General features: G+C 35.5%; 2 non-coding genes across 2 annotated transcripts; both read left to right on the forward strand.

Annotated features, from left to right (window-relative positions):
• Positions 1-1,318: 1,318 nt before the first annotated feature.
• Trnah-gug (transfer RNA histidin (anticodon GUG)) lies at positions 1,319-1,390 on the forward strand. Its single transcript has one exon. It is a non-coding gene; the product is annotated as a tRNA-His (tRNA).
• Positions 1,391-10,665: 9,275 nt separating this feature from the next.
• Positions 10,666-10,737, forward strand: Trnah-gug (transfer RNA histidin (anticodon GUG)). The gene has a single exon. It is a non-coding gene; the product is annotated as a tRNA-His (tRNA).
• The last annotated feature ends 14,689 nt before the right edge of the window (positions 10,738-25,426 follow it).

The following is a 25,426-nucleotide window of genomic DNA, read 5'->3' on the forward strand; positions in this document are numbered from 1 at the left end:
AAGAGGAAATGGGAACAAAAATTTATTGGAAAAAAAGAGACTTTATCTTAAATTTCTTTAAATAAGCAATTCAGTTCAGCTCAGTTCAGTGGTGACAGTGAAACTGTATTTTGCTATTCATGGCCGATCTAAAAGCAGTAACTCCCTAGGGTGTTAGCTAAGAATGAAGTTTTTGATATTAGCAACAATCTCAGGATCTATCTGTGGAAGATTGTCTATGCATTGAAAATTCATTTATTTATTTATTTACTAGCGGTACCCGCACGGCTTTGCCTGCAATAGAAAAATCAAAAGGTCTTTTGGTTCGCATGTATATTTACAAATAATGTATGGTGAATTTTCTCGCCAATTGGCTTGTACCCATGTTACGGTTCCACGTTATGATAATTTCGTATCTCGCCAATTGACTTGTGCCCATGTTACGGTTCCACGTTTTGATAATTTCGTAATTTACTCGTCCATCTTATGATAGTTTTGTTCCTAAAATTAGAATAGAAAAAAAAAACACATCGAATTTTCGAAAAATCGCTTCGAGGTGCACACCCCCATGCTACAAACTAACTTTGCGTCAAATTTCATGAAAATCGGCCGAACAGTCTAGACACTATGCGCGTCACAGAGATCCAGACATTCTCTGGACATTCAGACAGAGAGATTTTCAGCTTTATTATTAGTAACTAGTGGCACCCGCACGGCTTCGCCCGTAATAGAAAAATTAAAGGTCTTTTGGTTCGCTTGTGTATTTACAAATGATGTATTGTGAATTTTCTCGCCAATTGGCTTGTACCGACGTTACAGTTCCACGTTATGATAATTTCGTATCTCGCCAATTGGCTTGTGCCCATGTTACGATTCCACGTTATGATAATTTCGTAATTTATGATAGTTTTTTTTTTCTTAAAATTTGAATAAAAAAAGAACCACATCGAATTTTCGAAAAATCGCTTCGAGGTGCACACCCCCATGCTACATACTAACTTTGTGCCAAATTTCATGAAAATCGGCCGAACGGTTTAAGCGCTATGCGCGTCACAGACATCCTACGGACATCCTACAGACATCCTACAGACATCCTCCGGACAGAGAGACTTACTGCTTTATTATTAGTAAAGAAGATAAAGAAGATTTATTTTTGGAATAAGGGAATATCTTAAAAAGTAGCTCTTCAAAGTATTTAGTGCTGCCATCTTTTGGTTAAGCTGAGAATCAGAAGAGTAGTTGGAGACTTCTAACGGTTCATCGATCACACCTTTTCCGCCGTTGACGAATTTAGAGCAGAAATTGATTTCTGAGAACAAGTAGCTGAGTGGAACGTGCCGCCGTGATCGTAAAGTGGTTAGTACATTGCGTTGTGGCCGCAATAACCCAGGTTCGAATCCTGGTCACGGCACGATTTTGCACTTTTAACCAATCTAACTAAAAAAGGGAAAGACATACCGATCCATTATGGAAAGGAAAGGTAAGAAGAAATAATCTTGTTTTGAAAAATACAAGATTTCCCTTGAATATATTTAAAAACAACCCAAGAGTTTATTTTTAAAAATAAAGTTAAAGAAAATATATTATTTTCATAAATTTCTGTAAGGAAAAAATTCAATTCAATTTAGTTCAGTGATAATAGGGAAGTTACCGTAAAAGCACTTACTTTCGCGAAAATGAAGATAACTGTGAGTCCGCGAACGAAAAATTTCGCGAATTTTATATAAATGGAACCGAAATAAATTGAATGTAAAAAGTTGAAATTTTTTGCGAAGCTTAAATTTTTGCTATTACGACTGGCACACGAAAATTAAAGCCTCGCGAAAATAAGTGCTTTTAAGGTAAGTATTTTACTCCAATGCGATTTAAAGGCGTTAGGAGCCAAGACTTAGCAATGATCCCAGGATTTGTCTGTAGAAGATTCTCAACGCGTTGAAAAACTTATGTATTTTTTAAACATCAGAAAGAAAAAAAAATTGAAAAACACTGAAGATTATTTCGAATATCGGTGGGAAGACGGCCACTATCTAATTTTTTAAGTTAAATTAATAGTTGGACAATATGATTTAACTTATAAAAGTTATTGTTAATATTCTTGGGTGAAATTAATAAGTGATAAACAATACATACAAAATCTACAAAGTATAAATTTTTTTAGTAAAATTATTTATCTCAATGAGAACACGATTTTTACCTGTCCTTTCAATGAAGCGACATGATGATAATTCGGACGCTTGCATTTCGGGTGAAAATTTTTAGCGTCATATTATTGTCACCAAAAGTAGGTATTCCAGTGTTTGGCGACAATATCCTTTTAACGAAAATTAGTGACAGACAGTTTTTCAAAAGTAGGGAGGGCACTACCGCCGACTTCATGGGACTTGAGGGGGCTCTCCCCCTTCCCCCTAAATTTGTGTGTGGGTATGTCCTTTTTTTTAAAGAGGAAGTGGAAAATGCTTTACTTGAAGAAGTGCTTCTTTTTGCTTGAGGGTCAATGAGACTTATTAAGTTTTTAGGAATTTGTAGGCAATTATAAAATTCAATATATAAAAACAAAGACCCTATTTAATTGACTGAAAGATGTTTTTTGTTTTCCTAGACTTGCCTTTTCTGGATCTAAAAAAGCTACTTAGAGTATGTTGCATAAAATATGAGGGGGAAGTTTGCTGCACTTCAAAAGTTGGTTTTAAAGACTAACAGTCGCAAGCAATATATATCCACTGCACGGCTCTCCACAAAATAAACCTGTAAAAATGTCCCTTAAGACAAGGAACATGGTCTAATTGAACCAGAAAAATTTGCATACCAATTTTTAGATTCCTATATCTTGAAAACGTCGTGTCACGTATTGCTGGTTCATGCAAATTACACACATCAGAAACTATGTAAAAAGGCATTTTCAAGGTGAAAAAATAGGAAAATCCCCCCCCCCCCGGCTGAAGTCCGGCCCCCTCAATAATTTTTGCAAGTCGGCGCCCCTAAGGAAGGAGGAGCATTATCCAAGGTATTTCGAAACGATTACGGCAAATTTGGTAACATTTGAAATCGCATCAAGAAGCCACAATAGTTGAAGTCTCCCAAAATAACTAATGCAAATACAGGGGGATTACGGGTGGCTACAGTTCTGAAACAGTTAGTACTTCAATAGCCATATAGAGAAGGCTTTAGAGGCTATTTTCAAGAAAGAAAATAACAAATAAATCTTTTTAACAAAAAATGATATGTTTTGGAAATTCTTCAAATTTGTATGATTAAATGTCGTGCTTTCGTTTCTAAATGAATATTATTTCGTTCTTTATACTTATTGATATTTTAGTTTTATGATGTGAGAGGAAAAGGATGGAGTTCGCTTTTTAATCACGTCAAAGCGGTGTTATTTTTTTAAACAATCACGATTGCTTATTGTTCTCATTTGACTGTTTTGACGACCTATCATTTTATTTTCCCACCAGCACCCTCTGCCAGCACCACCGTCACGTCGACCGGCCTCACGATGCTGCTCCTCTTGCGAAAACCGTCTCCAGGTTGCGGCCATATCCTACACACACACACACGCATACACACACATACACACACTCATGCCTGCGCACAGACACAAACACACGCTCCTTCATGCCTGCACAGACACAAACACATATGCCTACATACTCACACACGCTCATGATTGCGAAAAACATAATTTGAATTCAAGATGCCAAAAATTCAAATTAATATATATATATATATATATATATATATATATATATATATATATATATATATATATATATATATATATATATTTGTCAGGTTTTGTTACAAATCAATTTTTTGAGATGGATTATGTTCAAATGATGATTTCGTTTTGTTTATTAATTGGTATTTCACCATGGATAGACCCCCCTCACCACAGCCATTTTTATGTACTTTTTTGAGGGTTTATACCAAGGAGACGGGAGGCTCATGAGGATAGAATTCATCATTTATTTATCTATAAGAAATGCCGCGTTAATGAGCACCCGAGAAATGCCAAGTAATAAACTAGTTCTGAAATATTTGAATCAGCAGAAAGCTCTTTTCTTTTTTTTAACTGGACATGTGTGCTTTTGATTGGTGCCTCCTCAATTATCAATCCGTTGTCTCTCGTTTAATCTATTCGTTTGGGATACGATAAGGAAGTATATAATTTCATTAAAACGCTAAAAGTAAAAAAGTATGTTCATCGAATTGTGAATAAATAATGAAGTAATTAGTTCAGATGAGAGTTTACATCACAGCTCAAACCGCACACCTTTCTCGCGCGAGATTACCAACTGGTTCTTATCTTACTAGATCATTTTCGGGAAAACATATTTCCTCTTGGGGAGTTATGCCAATTCCACTGATACTGCAGGGGTGCTCCCCCTCTAAGAGCAAGAGTGCACTCCCTTAAATATCTCAAAGATTCCCCCCCCCCAAAAAAAACAAGAGTCCTCCCAAAAAAAGTTAAAATTACCTTTAAAAACACCCATTAAAAATTTCAATGGTGCAGTTTGCGCAATAACCCCCCCCCCCTCAGGTGGGCACCCCTGGATACTGATATCTCATTTGAAAAAGAGCGGTATTAATGGCATGAATTTGAGTTCTGATACTTTCGCAATACCGCTGCGAAGATGAAGCAACTCCATCGCAGAACGAATAACCCTTCCCTCTTTTAATTTTGACTAACCAAGAAGAAGTAAACATTTTCAAGCTCAGGCTTCATCTTTACAGAATCGTATTGTACGGGAAATTAAGTAATAGTCCAGGATCTGACAGCACTTCTGTAGGAAAGTTTGAGTAGGGAGAGTTTTTTTTTCAAAAATGCTTAGTAGGTGTCCTAGAAAGTATTTTGGACTCGGGTGGACATCCGCCACCTGGTCACTTCTCCTGCTATGACGTCATCAAAGATGGCGGCCGCTCGCTCTCATAAATGCTTATTACTTCGATAGGAAGATTGAGTACGGAGAATTTTTCTTACTAAATGTTTAGTAGGTGTCTTAAAAAGTATTTAGAGCTTATGTGGAGATCTGACATTTCGTACATTTTTTAGCTATGACGTCATCAAAGATGGTGGACGTGCGCTTTCGTCCCCATATAAGCCCAAATTTATGGTAATACTTAACCAACAAAAATGAAAATTTGGCCAGTAAGTTACAATTAGTGTTTTTAAGGCGAATAGCAATGTATTTTTACTACTGCTATAGCTCAATAACTATTTTTATTATTTTTTTGTTACACTTAATTAAATTATATTTAAAAGGGGTTGTTACAAGTTGGTTGCAAACTTACAGAAAGAGGAACAGGTTACTTCATTTGCTCTACAAGTACAGGAAGATTTGGCACATTTCAATCAATTACATGCTCTAATAAAATCAGTTGGAAATCTCTGTAAGTTCTTTTTAGGCATCAAATCATCATCTACCACTGCAAAACCAAATTCACAAGGATCTAAGTCAACAGCAACATCGCCAATACAATGTCGTTGTAGGTATGTGTAAAAATATGATCTTAATAAGTGGCACTTAGCACTTCTGCTAGCAGGCCGCAAGTTATCAGTGTCAATATTTTTCTCATGATGATACAGCCATAATCTAAGTTCATCTAAAAATTTACAGAATGACCCTTTTCTCAGTTCTTGCACTAAGTATTCTTCTGCAAATTTAAGGCTTTGCTCTATATAAATCCAGTCAGATGATACGCCAAAACTCTCCAAATACTCTACAGATGCACAATGAAGAGCAGATTTTGTGGTGCCAAATTTACTTTTATAATCTGATCCAGATAGTGCGTGGATGGCAGGAAGCAACGAACATAAGTTTTCACCCATTTTTCGGTGAATATCATTAACAGATAAGAATCATGTAGAATCACCAAACTCCAGTAAACACCCAAAGTTCCTGAACACCAAATCGTTGAAGAGTAAGATAGTGAAACAAAGCTAACACCATTATATCAGTGTCAGCGCTAACAATAATGATTTTAGTGAACTCACACAGGGATGCATGTTTTGAATGAATCAACATTCTGAAGTCAGCTTCCTCTACTGTCAGACAGTTTAATTCTGGGTGATTTATCTGTTTTCCACTTTGTACAGATGTATAGTTAAATATTACATCATCTTCTTCATCACCATCAAAGCACTAAAAGTGCGGTTGGTATTATGTGGTGTTTGAGTCAAGAAAGTTGTCACTGTATCAGCAATGAACTTTGCAACATCACTTTGTTTCTTGAAGATCTCCAAAAGCTGCTGAGTTGGACAGGCAATGGAATATCTTCTGAGATTTTGACCGCATCTATAACGATGCTGCTACCTTGTCTTTACACCATTTCAGACTTTTTAGGAAAAAATTTGCGATAACTGTCAAAAATGTAATCTACTCTTCCACAGTTCTTGGTGATGCTCCCGATGTATGACGAAAAACCTGAAACAGCTCCACCAAAGGTTTTATTTTCATTTGTCATAACCTTTCGTAAAGAGTTCATGATGTTGACTATAAAACAGGTTTTATCGTCAGACTTGAACCAGGTATCATCACTGGTGCTACCATAAGATGTTTCCGGCTCTTTTAACAATGCACTTTTTTGTATTTTTACCATTAGCCCTTGGTCCTTGAACAATGAACAGTTTTCAGATAGCTCATAACGAAAGAGTTCTTGCATGTCAAACGAACGAACCTGAGCTATTTGTATCATTCGGTGAGATGACATGTTCGATATCTTTTTAGTAACTTTCCTTGTAGCACATATACTTTGCGCTTTGGTGCAATGATGGTGGCAACATGGCTTTATGGATGGGGCTTAATATTCTTACTGTTTTGTCCTCGTATCGTGTTTTCCGCAATGTACAAATCATCTCTTCGCCGGTCTTAAATAATTTTAATATTTTTTCCTTTGTATCTTGGGAAACCAGTGCTTTTGTTAGCAGATTGTGCAATGGATTAGGAAGCATATGCATATCAAACGGATTACCTTTGTGTAATATATATTTAAACATTGATACAACCTTTGCATCTATGTTCTAAGTTTGTTTATTCGAAAATTCATGGTGAATGTTCAAACCTCCGACAAAAGCTGTTAATAGTCTATAGAGTCTGTCACCTCTCGAAATAGATTTGATATCATCAACCTTTTATGATCATCTATATATATAATTCTCTTACGTGCCGGCAAATGAAGGGGTGAATTTCTAAACCTCTGTTGGCAACACTTCGCCGATAAATCATGTAAACAAACTTCTACGTTGTTTTGAAATCTTGAATCACAGAATACTCAACGAACTTTTTTTTTTTTTGAGATGAGTTTGAGTCGGGCTGTGGCCCATTTCAACCTTAATCAGCAAAGAAAAGCTCAAAGAAGGCAGGAAACCGTTCTTGAATCCAATTTAAGACGAGCCATTTCCAGAGTTGTATTCTCTGATTCGCTGCCGATAATTTTTAGCGGCTGGGGAATTTTCAGTCAGCAGTTCCTTCAACAGATCAGGTGCGTCACACAATGCCGGTAACCGCACCTTTCCGTCATGGCAACATTTAGTATATTTATTTGCAGTATTACGCTCTTTCTGCCAATAAAGAGCACCACAAAATTCGCATTCTTCACACATTGCTCCACAATCATGTTCATCGGCAATGTTGTTTTGAACGCGTAGGCGCTTTGAGCGTCGTCTATTCTCTGCTTCAGTACGACAGTTCAGTTCAAAATGAATAACCGAGAAAGAATTTACTTTATTCCTTTTATTCTCAGCTGAAAGGTTTCGCCAAATTTGTTTAGGGTTATAGTAGTTTTAGTATTGTGCAAGCAAAGTAGCCTTGGCGAGTTTTCGCGTTTTTAGTTAAACCATTTTTTGTTCGTGACGTGGCAAGGATTCAGAATAACAACAAGAAGGACAAACGTTTGAGAAAATATGTTTGGTGCTCTCTGAGCCTGTTTTTAGTCATGGCCAGCTCTATGTGGCATTATCAAGAACAAGATCTTTTGAAGCAGTGTCAGTTGTGGCTCCCAAACGGGACATTTTTAATTGTGTATATGAGGAAGTTTTCTCAGATTAGAATATATAAGAGTGTAAATATGTAAATATATATAAGAGTGTAAATAATGTAAATACATCCCTCGGGGGAGCCTGTAACCCCTAGAGGGCGCGTCCCCAGGTGGCGGATAGGGGAATGCCTTCATTGGTTTTCCAATGGGTGGTAGAAGGGAAATAAAATACCTTCCGCGGACCAACAGGTAGAAGTGCAATCTCTCCAAAGCAATGACAGACACTTTTGTATCTATAATGGTAAAGTTGTGCACATTGCCAAGGCAGTCATCTTACATACAGCAAAGTTAAACTGTCGAAAATCTGGCTAAAGCAGACAAATTAACATTATGAACGTAATTTTCATATTGGTTAAATGGATGGTGACCTAAATGCAATTACCAACTTTAATTTTTACGGAAAATTTTAGCTAGGCTAATGTATTGGCATACAGCGAGCGAGCGAAGCGAGCATGGATCGCGAAGCGATCCACAGGGAACTGCGTAAGCAGTTCCGGGGGTTGGCGAGCGATAGCGAGCAGGGGGCGATAGCCCCCTAGTGATACGTTACTTCTCATTCTGCTACAAAATCTTTCTGTTTAGTTCGCCCTAAGATGCCAGATGAGCTTTTTTGGGATCTATTAATGGTTTGTTCTAATGGAATAAAATTTCTGAGAAAATGGACGAGTTTAAAAAAATTGTCCCAGTACAAATAAAATTGCTCTGACATTTTCCTTCCTCGGCTGACAAACCTCTCAAAGTCTGAGAAGAGTTTTTCCACATTACCATCTACAGCTATACGATCTTATTTTTTCCCCATGCCAGATAAAGATTCTGCTGAATGTTCTATAAGTTTTCAAATTCTGTAGCGTAGGACTCAATGGAACGTGCTTTCAAAAACGATTTCACCTGCAATCTGAACATGGTTTCTCCCAACATGAACATACCCTTGACACTTCTCACATAATTCTTTCCATGTAAAACCGATTGTAGCACATTTACTCAAATACTAAACATTCAATAAACACACCTGTTATTCCACTTCCTCGAAGATATTTACCTAAACAACGTAGCACAATTTTAGCCATATGGAATGCACCAGACACCAGTACAATATTTGAAAATTTATCTGGATTGCTAAGTTGCACTTCACGTGCAATAGCGTATACACCTTCGTCACAGGTTACTGGTAAGTAATTTTGATCCAACTAATCGAGAACACTATTGAAATACAATTGTCATAGCACAAAAGATCGGCGCCGAAAACACTTGATACATCCTCCAAATCACAAGTGCGAGTGAAAACATCATCTTGCAAGTGTAATGTGGCTTTTAAAAACTCCTTAGCTCTCGGATAGCCACTTATTCTGTACTTCTCGCAAATGCGATTATGTGATACATGGTTACAGATGATACACAATTGTAATCGATGAGGAATGCCTCCTGCTTGAGAACTGTGATAACGTGCACGCTTCCTTCCAGATTTCTTAAACTTTCCTGCACATTCGACTGAGCAGTAATGATGCCGTCATCTTCATCTTTTGATTTTTCCTTCCCATTTTGAAGCTGTAAAAGAGGTTTCTTATGACAGTATTGCTTATAGCATTATTCATATGGTAGTACAACTCTTCCTCACTTAACGCGTTCAAACGCTTAGTAACTACGTCATTTCGCAATTTTGCAGCGGCCCTGATTTTTTCACGACCATTTTCTGTACTTATCACACTATTGTCGCTTTTATTACATATAATGCAAGTCTTTTCAACTGGTTAAAGGTCTCTTATGCTGTCTTTTGACACTCTCGACAATTTAATAACATCCATATCTCAAATTCATTTTGGTAAATCTCGAACAAAAGAATCATTCAGATTAACGGCGTTTCATCATCTCAAAAATCACCCTCTGTCGCACTCATAACACATCATATAATTCTATGGTTGCCAACTTACTACTTCGAAGAATAACAACGCGTTCGAATGTTATGTCTGCGCGGCCTATAGTGGCGCGCCTAAGTGGAACTACTAATAAACATTCTGATTAACTAGTCACACCACGTGAAAATGGCAAATGAAATTTATTTTACGTAAATAGTTTTTGAGTATAATTTTATACGGTTGTTCAACGATTGACAGTTGAAAAAATAACTTTAAAGAATGAATTTTAAAAAAGGAAAATAAATTAAAAACAATAAAATAAATTGTTTTTAAACTACTTTTTCAGGAAAACTTTAACACTGTACCTTAAAAGTAAACTAGTTAATATAAATTAGTATAAAAATGTGCAAGAATCCTACAAAAAAGTCAAGTATTAAAATAAATATGAGCATTTACGTGATCAAGATGCCGCCATCTTTGATGACGTCATAGCAGGAGAAGTGACCAGGTGGCGGATGTCCACCCGAGTCCAAAATACTTTCTAGGACACCTACTAAGCATTTTTGAAAAAAAAATTCTCCCTACTCAAACTTTCCTATAGAAGTGCTGTCAGATCCAGGACTATTAGCTGAAGCGGCACAATATCGATAAAATCTGTAGTGCTGCCACCTCTGGGTGAAAAGGAGAATTTGGAAAGTAGCTTAAGAATCTCACGGTTCAATGGTCACCCCCTTCCTGCTGCTGACGAATTTAGAGCAACAATTGATTTCTCAGGAAAAGTATTGGGCAATCTTTCATCGCCGTGATCGTATAGTGGTTAGTACATTGCGTTGTGGCCGCAATAACCCAGGTTCGAATCCTGGTCACGGCAAGTATTTTTTTTTCTTTCTGTTTTTAACCGAACCAGCAAAAGAAAGAAAGAAAAAAAATAAATAAATAAAAGGAAATGAAAAAAGTCACATTATTTGATTCACGAGTTTTTTGCGCATTAAAAGTTGAAAAAAAAAAATGAATAATTGCAAATAAGTAAACGTGACTTATAGTTGGGGTAAAGCTAAATTTGTAGCATTGTGAAGCCTACGTAGATCCTAACTACATCATTACAAAACGGCCAGGAACACCATTGATGAACTACCCTTTCGTACGTGACGCCATTACCATCTGCACATTTGCTTAGTGCTAGCTCACGACTTTTGTTGCCTTAGCGATGAAACTTAGGTGAAAACGATCAAGCTATACTTATGCTCATGAACGAAATTCTTCGTTCTAAAGGCATCCCTCCCCCAGAGGCGTAACTGCGTACCGCACGACACAGCAACGCGGGGAGGAGGGGACGGAGTCAGAAGGGGCCCGAAAATGTTTGAGCGTTATTTTCATTCAATTTGATTAAATTCTTCAGAAAATCAAACTTAGTTTGAAAAGCAGTTTTGATTCCGGAGCACCAAAACTTTGCACTTCTTTCCGATGTAAGTAGAGATGGACTCAAACAAGATATCGGGGGCCTTAGACCGAACACTTTTTCGGGGCACGCTTGTAGTCTAACATCACAATTTCTGCAATTTGATGAAACAGTTTTAATCATTTGGAGGCAACCAATTAGCAGGGTCCTTCGACTATAAGCCAAAACTAGCACGGCCTAGTTTTGGCTTATTCAGTCATCAGGGACTGAGTAGAAAGGCCTCCGATCTTCATGCGCGAAAACCAAACCTTGGTTCGAGCTCGAGGATATACCCCGTATCATAATGCCCCCCCCCCCCCAGGTCACCTGCCCCGGTGAGAAGGAAAAATCTGAGTCCTCACCTCACGGGAGCCCGGAAAATGACAACCAAGAGACATTTTTGGGTAGTATCTGTATTTAGGGACTCAGATGTCTGCCTTAAGTACCAGTCTCATGCACGTCACATATTCTTAAAAAAATTCAACTAGCAGAGAGATGTGTACTCGCGGAAGTTTGCCGATATTTATATAGGGCCCGATTAACGAGTGAAAAGAGCCCAAACTAATCCCGTCATTTGGGAAATCAGGTGGCAGAGGCCAAATGATCCCCCCCCCCCTAAAATTTAGAAACATAGTGTAATTATGCATTTTTACTTGAATTTTGATACTTTTTTCGATAATAAAATACATTGAATTCATACCCTTCACCTTCCTGCCCCTTCCCTAGAAGACTTTGGGATGACGGGCCCTGCCCAAACTTAGCAAATTTCATTAATTTATAGATGCTGCAAAAATTTCATTTAAAAATGAACTCAGCTATAAGTTGGATTACTGACAATTAGCAAATTATTTAGCTATAACGTGGAGGCAATAAAGGGAACAGGGCTTTCCCAAGTTTTTAAGGAAGGCGCCGAAAATTAGATTTTAATGCAAAAAAAAAAAAAAAAAAAAAACTGTAGGTACCTTCGAGGGGATAAAAGTTTTTTTTTTTTTTTTTTAAAGAAAGAAAAAGAGGGAATAAAAAATGAAGAGATAAATTTTTCCTGTGCATTTTAAATAGAAATGGAATCTTTTTTTTTTTTTTTTTAGAAACCCCAGAGAATCTGAATGGTTAAGAAAACCTAAATAAAAGCCCCCAAAATGTATGCTGCATTCAAAATTACTCATTGCATTATGGAAACCTATGGCTAGCCAAACGTGATAGCTTCATAAAGGCCGCTGACAAGTAAACATTAATAATTTCTTTCGAGAAGCACAGCAAAGTAGAGAAACATACATGGGCCGCCGAAATATGTTTCAAATTGAAGCCAGGGCTGACGGAAAGCAATGTCAATCTCCAACCTAATCGCAAACTAGTGACACGGCTTTTAGAGGGCCCTAGCTCAGAATCAGAGTATTTTAAGTGTTATGGAGAAGTGAGGTTAGGCGATCAAACTGACAAGGAGTCCGTTGTGACTCTCTGAAGCCCTGATCGAAGCATTGATCGTCGATAAAAGTTAATGTGAAAAACAGAAAAAGTATATGAAAACACAAATAAAATGATAATATTCTGAGTACTTTTCCTGTAATGTACGCTTTAATCATACGAAATAAAGTATTTTTTTTCTCCCTGCTTTTCATAGTTTAACTACTGCCAATGTAAACTACTACAATGCCTTAATTATACATTTTTTATGAAAATTTAAAATAGATAGAAGCCATCTGAGTTCTTATCAATATCAATTAGCAAGAAACCCTATGAAAGTATCTAAAATTTAACAAAGCTTGCTTAAAATAATAATAATAATAATAACTCGATTTCAAGCAAGTTTTTCTTTTTTTTAAGTGTAACAAATGCTCCGAATTATAGCAGTAGTAAAACTTACTTTTGAATTCCTTTCTTATTTCAATTATTTTGTGGTAAAAAAATCATGAGCAAGGGATGGTCAGCGAAGGGCCCTCCGAAGAACTGAGTTGAATGAGATCTCTCAGAGCACTTATTCACGTCGTAAATGATCTTTAGGGAAATGGGGATTTAATCGTTAGTTCTAATCCTTTGTAATCACTTATCTTTAAAATATTTCACAGTACTTTTTACCCTCTTAGAAGATTATTCACACTTAGGATTTTTCTTTTTTCTTCTTTTCTTGTTCTAAAGCATGTCAGACATCCTGAAAAATGCAACAGTAAACCTTATTTAAACTATCGAGTTCAACTTGAATTATCTCATTGTAAAATAACCATATGGAAGGGAATGGTAGCGCACTTTTGTTTGAATACCACGGTCCGATTTGATTCGGACAGCAGTTTCTTCGGAGAAGTGTTCCTGTGGGATGCGTCACCGCCTCTTTAATCTTTTCCCTTTCTTCCTGTTCTTTTAGAATGTACCTTTTGGATTTGCAGTGGAGGGGGATTTCAGTTGCTCTAACTCGAATGACAGAAAGTTTATTGACAGTGTTTGTGCCCTATGCGGTAAATGCCGAAATAGTATTCAGTGTTTATTCTTTGTGATTCCCGGACCCTTTAAAAAAATTTCCATGCTTAAGCAACTGATCTCGACACCCTTCCCAAGAGGAATTACATTTACTGCATTTTAGATTAAACTAGCTGCGTTGCCCGGCTTTGCCCGGTCCACCTTGAAAATAAAAATTGTGTCAAGTGACGTATATTCAACAATCAGGCGTAAAAAATAAATTTAAAAAACATCATGATTTCCTTTCCAAACAATGTCGACAATATTAAAATACTTTTAAAAAATTAAATCCAGAAAGATGGATTTAAAATACGTAACCATGGAAACACAAAATGAAATAAGTTTAAGGAATTAAAATGCGAAAGAAAATGGTTCACAATTTGAATGGAATCGAGATTTCTTAAACTTGATTTAAAAAGACTTGTAACTTTTTTCCTTTCGAGATAAAAGCTTATTTTTTCGACCATAGGTCGAGTTAGATCTGGAGTAAAAATGGTCGCTTTTTCCAATGGCGTCAAAAAGAAAGCTGTGAGACAATTCCTTCACTTTTTATTGATTTATTTAATGAAGAAAGAAGTGCCTAAATTTCAGCTAAGCCTAAAAAAATTCGAGCTAAAAACGCAAATAACTCCCGCCATAATAAAGTTAGAGTATTGAAACAAATTGCGTAGAACGCGGAAAATTCTACTCTTTCTAACGATATGTAATATTACTATTTGCGAGTAATTTTTCACCCCTATATTCGGGAATTTATGTGAAAATTGGAAATAAATTAGAATAAAAAAAGAATTTTTCATGGAGTTGTTTTCGAACTGTTCTGCAAACCTTCTCAGGACTCAAAGGAACAAACTGTGAAAATTTCAGCGCAATCGGCCGGGTAGTTCTCGAGTTTTGCGAGTTCAAACAAACAGACGCTTTTTGGGGACTTCATTTTATACTATGTAGAGATGAACAGCAAGCGAGAATTCTTCCCATTCTTATGAATAATCTTGAATGCATCAAAAGTCACCGGTAAGTGATACCTCTTCTCGGTTAAAAAATCACTCAAGCACCTGAATTGTCTCGTTTGTGCAAGCAAAGAAACTGATAATTTTAAGAGTTCGAAACGATGTTCGTTCAATGTACAGGGACTGTAATATAGGTTTGAATGCAATTCGAAATTTATCACACTGAAGAAGAATTTTAGAAACTTTGATGGAACAAATAGCGATGCTGAAAGGTAGCAAACATATCTAATAGCTTTCATACAATGAAGTTGGAGCAATAAAATATTTAGTGTATATTGTGTTTTTCAAAGATTCTTCTCACAACAACTCTCTGTAAAATCGTAAGTACTTTTTTTTAAATTTTATTTTGCTCATTTGTTAGTTGAAAATTTTCTAAACATGAAACATAATAAAATCATCATCTAATCAAAGAAATTTCGCTTTGTGAACTTCATTATACAAAAAATTACGGAAGTCTCATCTTTGACCACCTTTCCCTTATAACAAACCTAAAATTCATTTGTTGACCATTTTTGATGAAGTTAGGGAAAAAGATGGAACTTTGTCCCGGAAATTTAGAAATTGAAGTTCCAAAAAGGCAATTTAAAGATGGTTTATAATCGCACTTTTAAAACTTCAATTTCAAAAAATTTACAAAGAATAGGTCCCCAAAACTTTCCATCTTCTGCTTATTACCTACGTTCGCCTAAAATTATGTTTTTGGAACTTCAATTTCAAAAAACAGAGTCCCCAGTTCAAGCTCTTCTACAAAAGTCATCAAAGGTGGCCTACAATTGCGTTTTTAGGAATTCCATTTCGAAAACTTTTATCGGGTAAAAGCCCTCCCTCGAAACCTCCTCTCTCCCCTTTTATTCATATCGACAAAGATCGTCTAAAATTACGTTTTTAGAACTTTAATATATGACTTCAATTTTGAAAAATTAACGACGAAAGATCCTGAACTTTCTTTCTTCCAAATATTGTCTACAATTCTGTTTTTAAAGCTAGAATTTCAGAAGAATTTTAGCAATTCCACCCTAATCCCCTATTTCTATGCAAATTATGTATTAATTTTCTCTCGATATCTATATATATAAAAATGGATGTATGTTTGTGGGTGTGTGGGTATGTGTGTATGTTCCTTATACAAATCCACAGTTTTCGTCGGATTTCTTCCAAATTTGGCACAAAGGTAAGTTGTTGCTAAGGAATTCATATAGGTGGGTTTTTGGAAATTTAAAAACACCCAAAGAGGTCTAACTTCATATTTTGAGTCATAAAATTGCTCTTTTCTGCACGATCGAATTTTTGTATAGTTATGAACTATGTCTACATGAAAAGCCCGTAAAAAACTGCCCTAGATGAAGTTTCTTCAAAGTTTAACTGTAATCGTTAAATTTGTGAACCTTGGTTCAAAGCAAATGAAAATGGTTAGCAACATATAGCCACCAGGAGATATTTTAAATGCAATCAACACAAAAAGTATCCTCAACCATGGTCGTTAATGTCGATTAGCGACAAGCGTAAAGCATATTTGGAAAGAAAGCCGAACGAAAAAGAAATGCTGTTTTTCAGTAGTTCTTAAAATGCACCCGGAAAAGACATAGGGATGCATTGAAACACCGTCGGTTCTTCATCAATTTGCTTGCGCATTTTGATAATAAGTTTTCAAGTTATAATACCGTAACAATAAACGAAATTTTGATCTGTATTTTTTGCATAACCAGCACAGAAAATACCAAAATGAGATAGGTATTAAAAATGCATTCAACTATCGAAGTACAATCTTCAACAGTTTTAGCATTAGAATACTAAACTTATATTAAAACGACATCTTTGCAACGGAAATTTAATTTAATATTGTATTATCCTTAAACAAATCAATATGTATATGTTATTTATACTATTCCACGATTTACCTAATTCGGTTCACCTAAGTTTCACCGAAATCGCTTCAGGTTATCAAAGAACAAGAAGTTCCGTCTAGAACTATACGAGCCTACTTTCCCGTATACCCATACTACTTTCTAGTACCTGATCAATATTCTCAAAAATAGCTAAAATCGCAAATTGTTTCAAACATATTTTTGCTAATTTCTAGGAATAAAGTATTCCTCACACATCTAAAAAAATTAAAAAAAAAAAAAGCAGCACCTTTTAAACAAAGCAGCTAATACACTTTTTTCCCTTAAAAAAATTATTTAACAGCTTTCAAAACTAAAAAATAATAATTAAAATTAATAAGCTTATTGAAATAAATACATCATATCAAAAAAAAAATCGTTTCTTTTTCCCCTGTTGCCAAAAATAATTTTTTAAATGAATTAATGCACTTACCAAAATAAATAAAAACAATAAAATGTCAACTTAAAGAAATACTTTTCATTGTCAAAAAAAGAAAAAAAAATCGTCTGCGCATATCGTTATGTAGAAACATAAATGACTTTGAGTTTATTCGCCGAAAACTGAATACCTAAATTAAAACTTTAGCGTGAAAATAAAAACAAATCATATCAACAATAATTATTGCACAGTGAAAACCATAGCTGCGGAGTCGGAGTCGGAGTCAATCTCATTTTGGGATAAAGGAGTCGGAGACAAATATCCAAGAATTGGAGTCAGTCATTTGTCCTCCGTGTATAAATTTTTGCCAAAGCTACGAAGTCAGAGTCGAAGTCGGGGAGTCGGAGTCCGATTAATTGTCGGGCACAGGAGTCGGAGTCAGGTGCCTCAAAATTCTCAGAGTCGGAGTCTGGAGTTTGGCGTCAATAGCTATTTCCAACAAAATTTGTTTGAAATAAATCCGCCCTCAAGTACGGAATCTACATTGACTTTCAGTTTCCCCGTAGGCGCTAATGTTAAGTTTTTTTGAACTGTTCAAAATTGTACAAAAAATAGTTCAAATCAAAAAGTGAATGATATGGGACTGAGGTGTCCTCGCCGAGATCTTTCGAACAAAAAAAAGTTTGTTCGAATCGGACTATTCATTCAAAAGTTATTAGGGGGGGGGGACAGACAGACCGACGGACCGACAGACCGACAGACATTTTTCCCCATCTGAATACCCTACTTTCCAAATTTTAATTTTTCGATATTTATTTAATTATTTTATTTATTTTTGATTTTTTTTTTTTTTCGCGACATTTTTAAGATGCATTAAGCCTTCTTTCATGCTTTTTTCTTCTTTTTCTGACTTTTACTGGGAAAGTAGGCTAAAAAGGGGTAAAAGTACTAATAGGGCTAATGGATTGCAAAATAATCATTTTTGTGCATAGTAGTGAAGATTAAATTTATCTTTCAAGGGGGAGGGGGATAGTCATGGGGTTCATTACATGTACATAAACTACCATACTAGGATTGCTAATGTGTGGTGAAATAAAAGACTGTGCACCTTTAGACCCAAACCACACGGAAATGTAATACGGCGGAATTAAAAGTTTTGGAAGGGTAAAAGTTTAAAGTTTGAAAAAATGCACAAAGAAATATTAATTTAAATTTAAACTTTTAAAATGCATAAACTGTTTTAATCAAGACGAATTTTGAATCGTTGCAAGACACCAATATTAATGTCTAACTGTCATTTTCGCCTACAAAAATAGAAATTTGACATAAATATAAGAAAATAAAATGTAGTTGACATACGTCTTTTTATGCAACTTACACTTATCCAATTTTACTATATGGCATGCTACTAAATCTACACGAAAAGGGAAAACAGACACATTTTGTGAAATTATTTATACTACGTGACAGTTTTTTACAAAATGTGCTTGCATACCTGAACACTTACAAAAACTTATAAAATGAGTCTACCTAACACGTGAAACCGTGAAAGTAATAACACCGTCAGAAAATCCGTGAAACGGAACGTTAACGACTATTAATTTGGGGGCACGGCAGTGCCCCCGCCAAGTCGAGCGCGAAGCAAACACTGCCGTACCATCCTTTACTGGAACCATTTCGCCGCATTTTCAGGCCCCTATTTGAGAACCTTCTGATGTGACTAGAACGCAGAAATTTTCGTCATCCAGTAAGCTATAATCACATACTTAAAATCCGAAATTTCAAATCTGTAGGTCATTTAGTTCCGAAGTTAAGCGAAAGCAAAGTTTCGCATTTATGACACTCACTCACTCATGATCATCAAAATAGAACTAGTACTTCCCATAAACTCAGAGAGGTGAAATTTGGTACAGAGTTAGGGTTTGATGGCCACATAAAGGAAAAACTATAAAAACTACGCTAATTGAAGATCTGGAGTGACCCTGATTAGAAAACACAAGAGCCCAACCAATCTATTAGAGATCGACATACAACCTTTACAAAAAATATTCAACTTGGCGGGCCGCTTCATTTGATGTCAAAAATCGAAAGCTGAAGTATCTGATGAAGAACCCTCAGGTGTATTAGAGATATGGTAATGCCCCCTTCTACTATTGGTACATAAAAAAATCGACTGTCATTGCAAAAGTCCAGCGTAGTGGGACACCATCTTCTAACTTAATCTAGCCTAACTTTAGTCTACTCGAACATTACACAAATTAAATGTTTCTACAAAAAGAAGTGAAATCCCACCAAAAACATTCTGTAAAAAACTAGCCAAGTCTCGATGGAGCTGCTTGTTTATCTCTAAAAAGTAGTGAAATCTAGACAAAGTCATGACAAGTCTAAGGTTCCTTACTGCGATTTCTTTATTATTATAGTTAATGTTGTGTGACTTGGCCGTTAAAGGGTACACAAGGGTACAAAACCAGGTGCTCCATGACACCATTGCACCAATCTTTCGCCAGAACCACTACCCATTGACGATGGAAAATTGCCACTTGGAAAACGTGTAAACAAAATTGACCTGTACCCACTAAGGTATAAAGAATGTCTAACGGCCAAGTCACACAACATTAACTATAATAATAAAGAAATCGCAGTAAGGAACCTTAGACTTGTCATGACTTTGTCTAGATTTCACTACTTTTTAGAGATAAACAAGCAGCTCCATCGAGACTTGGCTAGTTTTTTACAGAATGTTTTTGGTGGGATAACAATGACCGGATTCCTTATTTTCTGTACAGTGACTATCTGTTTAGCTTTTGGGCTATTGAGGATGATTTTTATATCTGAAAATATTGTAACGGTGTCATATTTTGCATATATTTATAACTGATAAAAGTCATTGAATTTTACTCACGACTCTTTCTAGCCAGGAAACATCACGAGTTCAGTAATCATGAAAAAAGTTAAAAATGGTCGCATTCGAAAGAGTATCTTTAGAAAAAAATTTGACCCAAATATTGTGTGCCCTCGTCCTTTTGTTTTTGAGACATGGGGGGTCAAAGTCTGTCAAAATCTTACGAAAATTCGCCAAATTTAAAGACTTGGCAAGAAATGGAAAATACCACGTGATTTCATCGCATGCGTCTAGCAAGACTCTCATTTCCATTCCTGGTCATCTGCAAAGCGCGTAAACGATGTTTTGAATTAACCCTTTACTTGTGTGGGTAAAATTAAAATGTAACTAATTTAACTTTGTAATCGTGATAATAATGCATTTCAGAATTTAAGTGCGTTTCAAGTGTGTTTTACTTAACCAATTTAAGTTTGTACTCTTGTAATGAAATGTGTTGTAAGTAATTAATAATTATGTACGAGAATTAATATGAATAAGTAAAAAAAACATGCTTGTTAAAGCTTATATATTGAAAATAAAATGGATAGTTTTTGATGTTGAAAGAACATGATCATGGATTGTAGTATCCCAGCTCTTATTTATTTTTTCAAAAGTTATTATCATTCATGAAGTTTTATTGTCTGACCACTGCTAGCGAAAATGTTTAATTTTTAATTTAAAATCGAAAAAAATAATAATTAAAAAAAAGAAAACAACGGATAGTAACTGTCAAAAATTTGCACAGCAAAACTAACGATGTCAGAAATTACTTCATAACAGATTCTTATTCAAAATTTTATAGTCGACGTTCATTACAACAACCCCTGTAGTTCGAAAAAGTCTGTCACTGCAATTGAAAGTCGCTATAACGTAAATGCACATCATATTGCATGTTATTTAGTCATTTTTAAAAATACTGAAGTCACTTTTACCAATTATGTTTCACGTTAAAAGGGAATTCAAATACGAGCAAAATAAAAATACAGTTTTTTTTTTTATTATTTGACTTGTTAGAGCGTTTACACATAACTTGAAAACGATACACATAACGAAAAACACACTGGAAATAACTGACAGAAATCGTTTTTTTTTTTAATTTGAGAACATGGTTTGAAATCTTTAAAAATGTCGTTTTCTTCGTATTTAGATACTGTTGAAGACTTCAGATTTACGACTTTTCAAAAAAAAAAAGACTTTAAAGTGTGTTTACCGTTTCTCTACGGTTATCATATTTTTTTTTAAACAGTTTCATCATCGAATAAACTCTTTCAGTGGAAATATTTCACCCGCAGAAGCATAAAAGTTTTAAAATTCAGTTTTTTAACAGACAGTTTTAAGAATAACAAAAAATTCCATTGTTTTTACAATAAAATAAAACAAATATTTCGGGCTGTGGCGTTTTCCCCTATACAGTTGCACGTTAATATCCCGGAACACAAGCCCCTAAAAATTTCAATGCCGCAGTCTGTGCCACGACACCCCGCGCCATGGTAGTCACCCCGAGTAAAGAATTAATGCGATATTTCTCACGCGCTTTGGTGGTGACCAAATATGGAAGTGAAATGTCTTGTCAGATGCAGATGTTGAATTCGCGCCGTACCTTCCATTTCTGAACAAAACTCGCTAAATTTGGCGACTTTACTAAAAATTTCGGCAATTTTTAAGACATCATATTTCGATAACGTGGTCACGAGGGCACGTAGTTTCAGTGCCATAAACATGTTTTCCAATGCTCTTTCGTATGCCACCAATTTGGATTTTTTTTGAATTTCCTTGATCGTGATGTTTCCTGGTAGGAAGACATTCCATGGTTTTTTTTTTTCCCATAATAAAATGTATGTGAAGAGTACTACAACATGCTTTAATGTCTTCACGTATACAAAACCTTCAAACACAGCACAACGGTTTTCGTATTCGAAGCACCACGTAAAAGGTTGTCCCACAAGATATGCAAGACAATCATTTGTCTCTGCTTAAGACAATGGATGTACCGCCCGTCTGTTTCAACCGCAGACAACGTGCCAGTGGACATGACAGAACCGAAGAACATTGTTAACATAACCCCGATAACATGCCTCATGCTTTTTCGTTTTTACTTGATGCTATTTTTTCTGCAAATGCTCAACTTTCTGTGCTATTTACAGTCTTGAAAATTAGAGCCTAGAGTGGCGTGAATGCAGGTTTTTACTGTCATTTAGATAGAATTCCTCCATTTAATTATCTAAAAGATATGTTGCATTGAGGAGCGTCCGGGCAACGCCGGGTATTAAGCTAGTATCTTTATAAAAAAAAAATACATACAATGTTTGAAAAAAAAATACATACAATGTTTGAAAAAAAAAATGTGGTGCCGAAAAACTTTAAAAAAATTCTAAAAATATAGATATACGATTTTTAGTTAGGGGGGGGGGGGCAGATTCAGATTTTGCTTGGAGACCGAAAATTTGAAGTTACGCTACTGCCCTCCCCTATCATAAAAAATACTATTTTATGAATATTATTTAAGTAGGAAGGAAATAATGCATATAATTTAAATAATATTGTTTGCTTAAAATAAGGGAGTAATAATTTATGTGATCTTATAATTTTCAGATAGATGCTTTTAAACCAGTGTTTATCTTCAGAAAAGCGGTCGTTCATTACAAGAATCTGGGATCCCTTAAGCCTAAATTGACAGGACGTAAGTCTTGTTATATTTTCTGTAATTAATACCGTCAAGTTTTTAAAATTATGAAATTGAAAAAAATAGCTTTCCCCAATGGGGTCGTTTCCAAAATTTAAAAAATATTTTTTTCTGAAAGAGCATGCTTAAAAACATAGGATCTGACCATTTTTTAAATAATTTGTTTAAGTTTAATATTTTAAAAAATTACTTAAATCGGTGCGCTTTCATTGTTTATGCTTCTGCCGATGACGTCACAAATGATGAAATGCCATGCAGTGTTGCCATTCACAGAGCAAAATATTTAATTCGCATCTTGACTCACGTGTATTGGCAACGATATGGTTGATAGCAAGCGTGAGCGCAATTTTAATTCGCTTCTTGATTATCATAACGTAGAAACGCGGAAGAAAGATGTGCCAACTAGCTGACCCGGCCACGCGTTGCTGCGGCTAAGGTTTTTGTTGTATTTCATTGTAGTAAATTATTTAAGGGGTAACGGTTGGAGAACAACAGTCATGGGGACCGTTTTTTTTTAATTGTGCAACTACGATTGCTTATTGTTCTCATTTGAGTGTTTTGAATTCCTATCATTTTATTTTCCCTCCAGCACCCTGTGCCAGCACCACCGTCAACCGGCTCCTCACGATGCTGCTCTTCTTGCGAAAACCGTCTCCAGGTTGCGTCCATACACACACACGTACACACACACACACACATACACACTCATGCCTGCGCACAGATACAAACACACACTCCTACACACACATACACATACACAAACTCATGCCTGCACACAGACACAAACACATATGCCTACATACACACACGAACGTCTACACACACGCGCGTATACACACAGCACTGCACACACAACACGCACACACATGCATACATACACACACACGCACCCACACACATGCGCCTACACAAACACACACACATGCACCTACACAAACACACACGCGCATTCATACACACACACGCTCGTGATATCGAAAAAAATAATTTGAATTCAAGATGCCAAAATTTCAAATTAATATTTTTTTTACATAGATGCTAGTTGTAAAAGAACATGATGACCTCCATAATTGAAGTTATATTTCTGTAACCCCTTAACACAATGAAATTATTATTCACGAACGAAGATGGGAACTTTAAGCAAGTATTCTGTAATAAACGCGATACAGTGAAATTATTCCTGCTTTTCAATCATTAGTGCTTCACTGTTCAAAACTCTTTAATTAAAACAAATACATGTAAGTATTATTATATCATGTCACATAATTGCATTATTAAGGGTTTTTAGAGAGTTAGTTAGAAGTGGTCCTGTTGGCACGGTAATCCAATGATACTGTCAGAATCTACGATACCTTTCAGAAGGTTACAGTTTCCCATTAGCTTAGCTTTCGCCATAACCAAGAAATTAGTCTCAAGTCCAAACAATGTCCATTAAATGTTTAGATTTTAAAAATCCTTGGTTTTTCTCGTGGGCAACTATATGTTGCCTATTCACGTGTGGAAAACCGTCGAATTTATTTGTGTTAGCTAAAGACGTTTGTAAGACGACGTATTTTGGCTCTCCTCGCCATGGACAAATATTTCATAAGTTGAGATCTTCCTCTTTTACGCACAGTTACGAAATAAACACAAATTTACAAAATAAACACAAATGTTGCCAAATTACAGGAAGTTGCCTTTGTTGCTAATGAATATTTTACTGTTATTACTTTATTTTAAATTCATTGTGATTATGTTAATTGATTTTCTTTTTAATTAGAAAGTCACTTGGCGAATTTGGCGATGAATTATGGAGTTTTTTACATTTGAAAGCTACTGCAAATGTAATTTTGATGTAATTTGTTTTCTTTAATTCAACGGATTTTCTTAAACTTTTTAGCGATCACATTTTTTGTGTATAATTAAGTTGTGGCAAGCATGGTTTCGAAGCGCGATGGACCGAATCGGACACGTTTTTGTTAATTAATTAATTAATTTAAACATTGGATGAGTATAGCTCCCAAATAATTAATATTTATTTTAACCTATTATTGAGCGAGAACTGAAATAAATATTTAACCTGTTGCCAAAGGACAAGGAGTTGTTTATCTTTGGTGGAAAGAACAAACTAGGCAATATATGAAGTTTAAAAAGTTTTCGTTCAAAAGATCGCACCGTTAATCGGTCGGAGTTGACTTCGCTCACTGACATGGATGGATTACAGTAACGTGGTGACTTGGCGACTTCGGCTATAAACAATAGAGTTGCGTGATCATTTGTTTACATTTTAAAGCTACTGTTAGTGTAATTTATTGTATTTTTTGTTTATTTGGCGAAATATTTCAAATTGAAAAGAATTGTTTTTCTTTTTTAAAGAGGTTTTAGTCATTTTAGTTGAAGAATGTGTTTATTTCACATCGGGAGGGGGGGATGAGTGATTTTCGCTTATTCAGAGAACTGTTTTTACCGTTATAATTTTTTTAAACGATATCCTTTCGATTGTTTTATTTTCTTTCATATGAGGGATGTTGCAGCTGGATTTCCCGTTTGTTCTAGATGGGTAGTTAGTTTTTTACACTTAATATCTGAGTACGCTTTTTATCCTTTGAGTATGGCTGAAGGAACAAACCATCAAGTACAAGAGAAAAAATAGTTAACAAAACAACTGCTCAGTGGGCATTAGATAAATCAAGTTGTAATAAATATACGCATTCTGACACCAAGCAGCTTAAAACATTTTCTTTACTAATTTTTTTCAACAGAACGGTTCAAACACTTGGATAGTTTATTGATTTTTTTTTCAGTTTGAACAGAACAACGTCTGTCGGGTCCTCTAGTTTCTTCTAATATATTTACAAA

Source organism: Uloborus diversus, chromosome 9 (assembly GCF_026930045.1).
Source record: "Uloborus diversus isolate 005 chromosome 9, Udiv.v.3.1, whole genome shotgun sequence".
NCBI lineage: Eukaryota > Metazoa > Arthropoda > Arachnida > Araneae > Uloboridae > Uloborus > Uloborus diversus.